This window comes from Pteronotus mesoamericanus, unplaced genomic scaffold (genome assembly GCF_021234165.1).
Source record: "Pteronotus mesoamericanus isolate MK-2021 breed Mesoamerican mustached bat unplaced genomic scaffold, CSHL_Meso_final scaffold_167, whole genome shotgun sequence".
NCBI lineage: Eukaryota > Metazoa > Chordata > Mammalia > Chiroptera > Mormoopidae > Pteronotus > Pteronotus mesoamericanus.
In genome coordinates this window covers 15,403,293-15,414,937 of record NW_026555308.1, presented here as the reverse complement: position 1 = coordinate 15,414,937, position 11,645 = coordinate 15,403,293, and the positions used below count along the sequence as shown (strand labels likewise).

General features: G+C 43.2%; 1 long non-coding RNA gene across 1 annotated transcript; it reads right to left on the bottom strand.

The window, feature by feature from the left end:
- Positions 1-4,288: 4,288 nt before the first annotated feature.
- On the bottom strand, positions 4,289-11,533 carry LOC129083740 (uncharacterized). The gene is made up of 3 exons (XR_008530496.1): positions 11,275-11,533; positions 8,271-8,329; positions 4,289-4,778 (listed from the first exon to the last, which is right to left on the bottom strand). It is a non-coding gene; the product is annotated as an uncharacterized LOC129083740 (long non-coding RNA).
- Positions 11,534-11,645: the final 112 nt, after the last annotated feature.

Genomic DNA, 11,645 nt, shown 5'->3' with positions numbered 1-11,645 from the left:
GGATTTCAACAATTAGTCACTCAGTAAGTATTCTGGTTTAAAAAACAAACAAACAAACAGTGCCAAGGAGTCTTCTGGCTCTCACACCATGCTCTACATTGTTAGTTGGCTGAATGGAGCCTGTCATCATTTTTCTTCAAGTTTCTCTGGGCACTTAGCAAAAGTGACTAACTCCATAATCCTTCAAATTACCTTTACTCACATTTTATTCAAGTTCTATTGCATGGCTTAGCGTTTCTCCTTATACCTATACTTTATCTTAATTCATAAGAGGTAATAGTCTTAGTAATTGCAATGCTACAGCACCCCAGGGTTCTACTTACTAGAGGGTTACTACTAAGCAGGTTCTACTTACTAGAGCGATAATCAGGTCCATGTTTCTGAAGGGCCAGAAAGGTTGTCTAATTCCAGAGTCTCATCCTGAGGGGTGGCTTTCTAGAGACACTTTCGGATGGGTTTTCCCAAATGCAGAACCTAAGACAAATACCTTTTAGATACAGGCATTTATTTGGGAAGTGATCCCAGGAATAAGGTAGCAGGAGGAGTAAGGCAGAGAAGGAAAAGCCAATATCAAATTGTATTATCAAGGTCACACTTCAACTGTGCATGTCTTCCCAGAGTTGCCACTGCTCTGATGGCACTTGTGTCCTTTGGATGAAGTGTCTCTAAGTTATTAATACCCATTTCACCCCCAATTCTCAGCTCCATTGAAGAAGCAAAATTTGGTAATTTAGAGCCTGCTTGGGATGGGATGCTTTTTTTTTTTTTTTTCCTGGACCATGAGAGAAAGCGTTTATTCCAACAGAGTCGATCTGTAGCCTGCGCACGGCAGTCTTGCAGTGTGTGTGACCGGGGAGCAGGGACAGCAGGCGGGGTCCCCCGTCCTACCCGGGCGGTCTCTGACCAGCAGGTTCGCTCGGTCCCTGAGAGGCCATGCCTGGGCTTCAATGTTCGTTTGCTCAGGGGGGTCAGCCTTAACAGGCTGCAACCTGGACAAAACGAAGGTCAGTGGGGACCAAGGGCGACAGCTGCAGAGACACCGCCTTACAATGGGAACTGAATCAGGCTCATCACGTCAGGAAGAGCGCTTCTCCCTGATCATAAAACAGGAGAGAAGGGGGTGCTGGGCATGCGGGGGAGCCTATGTTTGAGGTGAGCCTGAGTTCTCAGGGAACTGCTCATTGGTCATTGAGCTTTCAGGGAATTTAGCTCTGCTGAAATCGGAGGTTGCTGGGACACAGGGCACCTGAGATATGTACTACACCAGGTGAACAATTGATGGCACTCCTTTTAGAGCCTTAGAAGGAGTTCTGGCACGTTTAGACTTTCAGCTTTAAGATTAACCAACCTCTGCAGGGAACTCACGTTTGTCCTGGAGGGAATGCTTGAGGAGAAATGTTTTACTCAAGTCAGCTCTACACATGAGTTTGTCTTCCTCTCCTGGTCGCCAACCATTCTGAAATCTCAGGGTCTCTCTTGGGTACATCCTGACTGGTCCTCTGGCCAGTCCTCCAGAATCTCATGGATGGAGTGAAGGGCAGCCAGGAAACAGAGACGGTCTGTCCAGAAAGTATCCAGCCACGTGCTACCAAAAATAGAGACACTTATTGAAGAAAATACAATATATGAGACACATTGTACATAGGACAACAACACCTCAGTCCCCTTCAAAGTAGACACCTTGGGACCTTACAGAGTTCTAATCACCATCAGCTGCCCTGTTGTATTTTCCTGAATCTTTACTATTATGGTCTGAAAATCTCTTCCCTTTCACAGGTAATTTTAGTTTTGGGAAAAGCCAGAAACTGCAGAGCCACCAAATCTGGATCATAGGGGAGCTGAGTCACCAGGGAGATTTGATGTTTTGCCAAAAAAACTCTGCATGCAATGTGACGCATGAGTGGGCATGTTGTCGTGATGAAGCTGCCAATCACCAGTTGCCCATAGCTGTGGCTTCTGAATCATCTCAATAGTTTCTGTGGAAGATGTTCAAGCTTAACACAAAATCTGATGCAGATTTGTTACTCTACTTGCTGAGTCATTTTGAATGTGAGCAGTACACATGCTCACTCAATAGCGTCTACCACCTCCACCGACTAGTACAGTGACATTTTCATTGCTCACACATGCTCATTCCAGTCCACTCTCCATGGCTGCCAGGTTACATCAATGTTGGGCAAACCATTCTCATTATAATAACAATGGCTGGGCTTTTTCCGGACAGGCTTTGTAGGTCTTGCCATGGGCTTTATTGGTATGTTGTTGAGTTTTAGGAGTTTGTGAGTCAATTGCCTTGTTGAGATAAACTAGAATGAAGATGAAAAGGGCTGGATTTAGTAGTTTGCAGACAGGAAGGAAATAGCCTGAGGGTCTTATTCCAGGTCAGGGAGGAATTAGTCCCTTAACACCACTTCAGACTTTCAAACTGTTCACTGGCGATGGGAGGGGACACATCGTTTGCTGGCTCATTCAAGCCCTCTGACAGATATTTGGAGGAAAGCCTTGCAATAAAGACGTAATTATAGACCAGTGCCTATGAGAGTTGGAACTTAGTAACTTCCCCATATCTGTTAGCTTGGTTTCCCCTTTCATCTGCAGTTACTGGCAGGTGATTCCTGAGAAAAGAGTTCGTGCATCTTTTTATGTGAGCAACAAGAGGAAGCTGGTTTCATTCCCAGATTATGCTTGGGAACTGGGGAGAAGATTCCCCAAGGGTGATGCAGCCACTAGCAACAAGAGAGGAAGAGAAAAGGGAAGGCAGGGCTGGAGATCCTCCACAAGAAAAGCTCTGGAGTGGTGTGTGACCACAGGGAGATACAGGGTGTTGATGTAAGGAGGGCTTCCAGGCTAAAAAACCAGGAGAGAACTGCTCTATTTAGAAAAAATAGGGAGGGTAGAAGAAACGTAGCTTTGGTCTGGTAAAGGAGAAAGTTTAGAGTAAGTGGGGATGGTGAAAATAGGAGATGATGTTACGGAATTTGACCCATTTTGGGGGGTCCAGATACTATAACAGAAACAATGCCCCCTCCCTTGGGTCCCTCTCTTCTATGTTGTTTGCCTGCTACCCTTAGGCATTATGGCTCTCAATACCAGAGTTTGGTAAAAAGGAAAGGAACTATTTATTCAAAAGTTAATCAGGTTCAGAGTAATGGCGGAATGTTGCCGTTAAATTTCAACGTCCATTTAAAACACCCACACTCCTACCTTCCCCCTTTGCCCAGTCAGGCCAGTCAAGGGTACTGTATCTCAGGAAAAGAAATTGAAGTCCATAGCTCGGCTAGACTCCTGGTTCCTCCCAGTAGCCTGTGCTTGGCCGGGCAGGCCTCCCGCAGTTCCCACCGCCACCCGTTGTGTCGCTGCGATCTCCAGTTCTTAATTCGAAACCATGTGGCACCCCCTCATGGCCCACTAACAAGAGTCCTTTCACTGCTTTCCTTTCCACATGATCTTGCGTTGTTCTCCTGTGTCCATCGTTTCAAACCATTAAGAGAGAGCTCTGCATGGCTGCTACATCTTGCCTTCCTTCCCTAAGCCTCATGGTCAAGGGAAGCCCCTCTCTGCTCACAAAACCGCGTGGTTAAGGCCCCAGCATGGCTGCTGTGCCTGGGTTTAAATCCTGGTGCAAATTTTCCGCTGTAACCCCATTTCCGATTCCTCCCACAATTGGCTACACCTGCCAACACTCCCATATTCTCTGCCTTTCTTGGCTGCCATGGTTAGTCCCAGCAGACATGGCCCAGGGCCATGGAACAAACCAACCATCTTCAAGCTCTCATGCAGGCACTGTAACCAGGGGAGCCGCCTCCCAGTTACATCCTGGGTTAATGTGCATACCTTCCTGGCTAGCCTTGCTGATTTGCAAAATAACTGTTTTTGCACCTCAGGTACGAAGCTACCCTGCTGTTACTGACATGTAAAATAACTCTCAGTGGCCGTGCTCCATGTGTCCCATTCCCCACGGCAGCCTGCCTGGTGCGGGTGGGGAGTATCCCATAATTTTCTTGGACACCCCAAGTTCTGGACCCCATTACAATAGTCGGCTGGGAGAAATCTCAGAAGTAGTGGGTTTCAAAAAACAAAAGAATCTACAATGTGGCTCAGTACAGGAAGGCTATTCACAGGGACATGAAATGGGATGGAGAAGGGACCTGAACCAAGGGCCAAATTCCTCAGTGAATTTCTTAGCAGACAGGGGCCTGGCCTTCAGTGGGTCTGCTTAGGGCCAGCTCTAGTGTATGAGTTTTTGACTTCATGTAGGAAAGATTTCACAACACGAGTTCAGGTGATTATGAGGATACATTTATTAAAGCTGTGGCAGTGAAACAAGGAAGGGCTTAGCACAGAAGAAGCAACAGGAGGCCCTGGCTGGGCTGCCTTAGCGCACTGGGAAGTCATAGGAAAGGAGGTTTTGGGGACAGGTTCAGAGGATTAGCTTGGGACAAGCTGCCCGCTGCTCATTGCCTGAGTTTAGGAGACAAGTGTCTGTGGGGAAGGAAGTTGGGGAAGGAGAAGGGAAAGGGAATGGGGTGAGCTGCTCCCCAGAGGGAAAGCGCAAGCACTGGGTCCTTCGTTTTGAGGCTTTTACCTCTTTCTTGCAGGTGGGAATCTTAGGGAATTTCTCAGGGAAGGGCTTCAGTAGAATATTCATAGGTTCACCAGGTGTGCCCTTTCTGGGTTGTGGTCTTCACTGATTGGTGACAGGGCAGGAAGTCTTTAGTCATTGCAATTGGTTCTGGTTACCCACCCGGTTTTGCTGCTTTTCCGGGCCTGGATGTTATCTACAGGTAGGAAAGGCAAGTGGGGAAAGAGGTTACACTGGGGGAGAGGTCCTTGATGTCCCAGTTTTGCTCCTGCCAGGCCTTCCTCCCTGGTGACCATGTACACCTGGCTGTAAATTGCTTGGCCATTGTGTTAAGCTGTCTGTCTCAGTTTCCCTATGCCACTTGCCAAGGAATTTTCCTAGCTTCTTACTATCCTGTTTCAAATCCAGAGTGTGTGGGTAGGGGGGGAGTGATTGGGAGGCCAAGGAATGTAAAGATAAAAATGTCTGAAATTTCTTTTAAAAATGACAAATGGAACTGCCTTTTGACCCAGCGATTCCACTGCAGGGAATATACCCTAAGAATCCTGAATCACCAATTCAAAAGAACTTATGCACCCCTATGTTCATAGTGGTGCTCTTTACAATAGCCAAGTGCTGGAAGTAACCTAAGTGCCCGTCAGTAAATGCATGGATCAAAAAAAATGGTGGTACATTTACTCAGTGGAATACTATGCAATAGAAAGAAAGAACTCCTACCTTTTGCAACAGCATGAATGGAACTGGAGAATATTATGCCAGGTAAAATAAGCCAGTTGGTGAAAAACAAATACCATATGATTCACCTATAAGAGGAATCTAATGAACAAAATAAATTAACAAACAAAATGGAACTGCCTTTTGATCCAGCGATTCCCCTGCTGGGACTATACCCTGAGAACACCAAAACGCCAATACAAAAGAACCCATGCACCCCAATGTTCATAGCAGCACAATTTACAATAGCCAAGTCTTGGAAGCAACCTAAATGCCCATTAGTAGATGATTGGATCAAAAAATTATGGTACATATACACAATGGAGTACTACGCAGCAGAAAGAAAAAAAGAAGTACTAAACTTTGCAACAGCATGGATGGAACTGGAGAGCATCATGCTAAGCGAAATAAGCCAGGGGGCGAAAGACAAATACCATATGATCTCACCTATAAGCGGAACCTAACCAACAATGCAAAGATGCAAGGAAAATATGACCAGCAACACTGAAAGGAAAAGAAATCAACAGAGACAAGAGAGAAGGGTGGGGCAGGGAAAGGGAAGGGAAGGGGAAAGTCAAGGAACATATAGCAAGGACTCATGGACGAAACCAAAGGGGAAGAGCTGAGGGAGGGAAGGTGGGAGGGGGCAAGGGAAAGAGGTTGGGGGGAGGCAGAGACAAATGTATTTAAATAGTAAATAAATAAATTAAGAAATAAAAAATAAAAATTAAAAAATAAAAAAACAGAACCACAGGCATGGAAACATGGAACAGACTGAAAGTGACCAGAGGGGATGGAGGGAGGGGGATAACGGTGGAAAGAAGGCTAAGGGACTACACAAAAAACGTGTATGAATGACCTATGGACATGGACAAAATCATGGGAACTGATTGTGGGAGCAGGGAGTGGCATGGGTGGAGGAGGGCAAAGGGTGAGAAATTGCAACAACTGTAATAGAATAACAATTAAAAAAGATTTAAGGGTTAACAGCAGAAGGAGACAGCCGCAGAGAGTAGATTCCTGGAAGTCTCGAACAGACTGCCTAAGGTCAGATGGGGTCAACACCTGAGAGTATTAGAGGCAGATCCAGAAAGTAAAAGCAGCAGTCTCCTACCATAGAAGTTCACACCACAAAGTCAGGAAATCAACACAGATCAATTGAAGAAGCAGAAGCAAAAAAGAAGAGTCTCACAAATAATGGGAAGACAAAGAAACACCCTCCAGTCAAAGGGAAAGGAGGAATCCCCAGAAAGAGAATGAAATGAAAGAGAGACAAGTAAACCAGCAGATACTGAGTTCTAAACAATGGTTCTAAGGAAGCTCAATGAGCTCAGTGAGCTCAGAGAGAATTACAAAAACCTACAGGGAAATTACAAGGAATTTACTGCAAACTATATCACCATGAAATAGGACATATAAACTGTCAATAAGAGACAAGAAGACATGAAGAATACAGTTTCTGAATTGGAGAGCACAATAGAAAGAATCAAAAACAGGCTAGATGAAGCTGAGGATTGAATCAGTGAGCTGGAGGATAAGGTAGAAAAAAGCTCCCAGAAAGAGCAGGAAAATGAAAAAAGACTCAAAAAGACTGAGGCGTTTAGGGAACTGCAGGACAACCCGAAACATACTAATATCCATATAATAGGGACACCAGAACGAGAAGAAGAGGAGGAAGGGATAGAGAACCTGTTTGAAAAAGTAACGATGGAAAACTTCCCTAATTTGAGAAGGGAAAAAGTCACACAAGCCCAGGAAGCACACAGGTTCCCATTCAAGAAGAACCCAATGACGCCCACTCCAAGACACATCATAATTAGAGTGGCAAATATCAGACAAACAGAATCTTAAAAGAAGCAAGGGAGAAACAGGTAGTAACATATAAGGGAGCCCCGGTATGGCTAGCAACTGACTTCTCAACAGAAATATTACAAGGCAGAAGGAAATGGCAAGTAGTCTTCCAAGTCATGAAAAGCAAAGGCCTGCAACCAAGACTGCTCTACCCAGCAAGGCTCTCAATTAAAATGGAAGGCAAAATAAGGAGTTTCCCAGACAAAAGAAGGCTAAAAGACTACACCTCCACCAAACCAGCATTGCAATATATGCTAAAGGGACTGCTTTAAGATGAAAAGAGTCTATGAATACCCAGTTCCTTTCACAGTCACCAATACTTGGTATTACCAATATTTTTAATACTTATTAATCTGATTGTGACAATGATGTTATTTTAATTGTTCCTTTATTATTTCTTGAAACAAAACCTGTTTTAGTATATTCTTGCCTATTTCTATTATTTTTAAAAAGCTTTGAATGACTTTTTGGTATTCTTTACCCATTTTTTTGATTAAATGTTTGTAGATTTTTTCCCTAAACCCCCCCCAAAAACCTATTAACTTTCTTTTAGATGTGTTGCAAATACTTTCCTATTTTATTACTTGTCCTTTAACTTTTTTTATATGTATATTACTATAGAGTCTTCAATATTTAATATAGTCATATGGTCAATATTTTACTTTATAGCTTCTGGGTTTGAATATTTTACTTCAGGGTAAGAAATATTATTTTGTATTTTCTCCTAAACCTCCTTAGATTTTACATATTGATTTTTAACTTACCTGAATATTTTTTGTATCATGTGTGAAATAGGGCTCTATATTTGTTTTATTTCAAGTAATAGTGGTCCATGCACCTTATTTGTTGAATAAGTCTTATTTTCCCCATTAATTTGAAATATCAATGTAATCATATATTACATTGTTAGACAGATATATACATGTGTTTCTAGAATGCTCATTTTATTTAATTGATCTACTTGATTATTTCTGTGCTGGTGTCATGTTGTTTTAATTGCTGAGACTTTATAATGGATTTATTTTTTAAAATATTTTATAATGGATTTTGACATTTAAAATAAGTAAGTAAATAAATAAAATCTACATTTAAAAATAAAAAGAAAGAAAGATGGAACTCCTACCTTTTGTGACAACATGGATGGTCCTGGAAAATATTACGCTAAGTGAAATAAGCCCGTCTCTGAAAGACAAACACCACATGATCTCACCTATAAGTGGAATCTATTCAACAAAATAAACTAATGAACAAAATAAACCACAGCCATGGAAACATGGAGCAGACAGAAAGTGACCAGATGGGATGGGGACGGAGGACAATGGTGGAAAGAAGGAGAAGGGACTAAACAAAGAACAGCTATGAAGGTCCCGTGGACATGGACAACAGAGTGGGAATTGACTGTGGGAGCAGGGGGTGGGGGTGGGATGGGTGGAGGGGGTAAAGAGGGAAAAATTGAGACAACTCTAATAGAATAAACATGATTTAAAAATAAAAATTTTAAAAAAAGAAAGAAAATAGCTCAAACACGCAATGTAACTTTACACTTAAAGGAACTTGAAAAAGAACAACAAGCACAAAGTGAGTAGAAGGAAGGAAATAAGATCAGAACAAAAATAAGTATTTAATAAAAATACATAAATAATCTTAAATGTAAAAAATAAAAACAAAGAAATCTGAACTGAGTACTGAAATAGGAGAATGATTAGGAAGAGTTAACTAGTCAAGGAGGAAGGCTTCCAGTCAGAGAAAAAAGTACAGAGTCATGCAGAAACATAGGAGCCAGGGACAGGTCAGATCATGACAAACCATGCTAAGGAGTCTGGATTTATCTCCAAGGAGATGAGGACTGGGTCATCCTTTTGAGATAGGATGATTTCTCTTAAGCAAATGGAAATGCTCTTCAGTTATTTTGTAAGTTTCTACGAGATAAGTTTAAAGTTTCTGTTTAGGCGCTCCCCAAAGAGCTCTGCTCTGCACCTGCGTAAAGAATCCAGCCCTATAAAAGGCAGGCCCTGGCAGCACTTCCCAGAGACATATTCTTATTCTTCTCCTAAGATCTTATTTCTTTTTAGTGAGAGGGGAAGGGAGGGAGAAAGAGAGGGAAACATCAGTGTGTGGTTGCCTCTCGTGCGCCCCCTTCTGGGGACCTGGCCTACAACTCAGGCATGTGCCCTGACTGGGAATCCAACCAGTAACCCTCTGGTTTCCAGGCCAGCACTCAATCCACTGAGCCACACCAGCCAGGTCAGAGCCATACTCTCCTTAGAGCATGCTCCCTTGATACATCAAGCTCCCTCTCTTTCTCTTTTCCCTCCACCTTATTTTTAGTAAATACCTCCTCTTTAAAAAAAAAAATTGTTACTGATTTTAAGAAAGAAACATTAATTTGTTGTTCCACTTATTTTTATGCATTCACTGGTTGCTTCTAGTATGTGCCCTGACTGGAGACTGAACTTTGGCCCCCAGGGCATCTTAGGATGACGCTCTAACCAACTGAGCTACCTGGCCAGGGGTTACTGCTTCTCTTGATTTCTATCTTGAGGAGGGGCAAGAAGCCCTTCACCAGGGACATTTTTGTTCTCTACTGCCTTCATTCTCTCATCCATTCTCAATGCTGCCAATACACATAATTACATCTTCAGACTCATATTATTTGTACAAACCTGCACATGGGTGGGGAAGGAAACTGGCTATTGGGTTTTGCCCACCAGGGTCTGATTTTCAGGTTCATAAGTTTGGAAACTATTTTATCAGTTCTCTATTCTCCTCACCCCCATTAGATGTTAGTGTTGAATGAACTAAAAAAAAAAAAAAGACTCTGGAGGCTTTGGCTTGAAATAAATGATAAAAGATTTATCAAGGGTTTAGTGTTTGCAAACCAGAAACACAACTAGCATAATGGTGAAAAGAAGACTAAGGGACTAGACAAAAAACGTATAAATGACCCACAGACAAAAAAAAAAAAAAAGAAAAAAAAGAAAAGCTAAGTGTTCTTATAATAGAAAGTATATTCTTAAGAAGAATGAGTCCTGCATTCTTAGCCTCTGGATTAGTCTGTGATAGAAATCCTGTACATGACTGGTGGTTTGGATTCTGGGTATCAGGTGGTCTGGATATGTGAATATTCTTTCCTTAGTTCTTCAGAGGGTTACCAGAGGGTTATGTGGAGGTTTGATGTATATCCAGAATTGACAGGACTGGATAGTTCAAGTTTAAGTTCCCAGGCTAGTTAAAACAAGAACAGAGTCATTTACTCATGCCTCAACCTACTTTGGTAATTTTTAGCAGCTTGACTAGATAATGACTCCATTTCTTCACTCTTTCCTCAGTAGAAAGTCAGCTTGTATTAGCTAAATATATAAAGGCTTGTGGGTAAATTAAAAGCCAATTTATTAATATATAGGAGCTTTATTTATTTATTTTGCCTGTTTGCTGTTTAAAAAAACTTATTGGTTTGATTCTAAAAATAATGCAGGTTATCATAGATTTTTAAAAAATCAGGACAGTGTGAAGAACAAAATGAGAATTATCTACATCACTTCTATAATAATACTTCATATCTATCTATCTCTATTTCTGTGGGTATAACAATGTTGGGATCATATTGTATATACTTTTGTATCCTTTTTTCTATTTTCATATGGTAAGCATTTGGGAAAAAGCCTTTATTACCTTAGCACTTCCTAGAATATATCTTATTTTTACTCTCTGGGGACACCGTTTCCAGCATCAAGGTATCAGAAACTTGCTTAGATGAGCATGAAATCAGAGCAAAAATGAAAAATAATAATACAAAAAACCACGTAATTTTATCAAAAGGTACAGTTGTAGATTCCTAGGTTACTAGGGCCATAAGCCCCCTACCCTTGCATCCTTGGCCCTCAGCGCAGGGGTTTGGGGCCCAGGTGACCGCACGAGGAATTCCAGGGTCAAGGCTATGGCCTAGCCTTTGGGACAGCCGTTCCTGTGAGAGGGATCCCACCGGACAAAATAAAGACTTCGGCGGGGCTCACTAGGTGTTTGGCAGACATAAGCAAGAGAAGGTGTCTCAGGTCGGCTTCTTTGAAGAAACGGGTCGAGGTGGGGGAGGGGGACAATCCGGCCATTTTCCGGGATCTCGCTCTGACCTTCTGCCCTTAGCCCTCCACCAGGGGCGGGAGCAGTCCAGGGAGGGCGGAAAGCGTGCAGTAACCAATGAGCCATGGGGGATCAGCGCAGAGCCGGTGCCTCCACTTTTTGGCGATGGAGGCTCGGAGTCCCTCTTCCCTAAAGGCCCAGCGTCGGGCTCCCCGCCGGCCTTCCTTGTCGCCGCCCGTGGGCAGAGAGGGTGAGTTGTCCGCAGCGGCTCGCCTCGCTGAAAGCTTCAGTCGCACCACCCCCTTAAGTTAAAATGGCGCGGGAGGCTTCGGGTGAGACCAGTCGCACCAAGCCCGGCCCCGGGCCCCGCCCCCCCAGCCCCCCGCGCCCGGGCCCGCTCCGCCCCGGGCCCCGCCTAGTA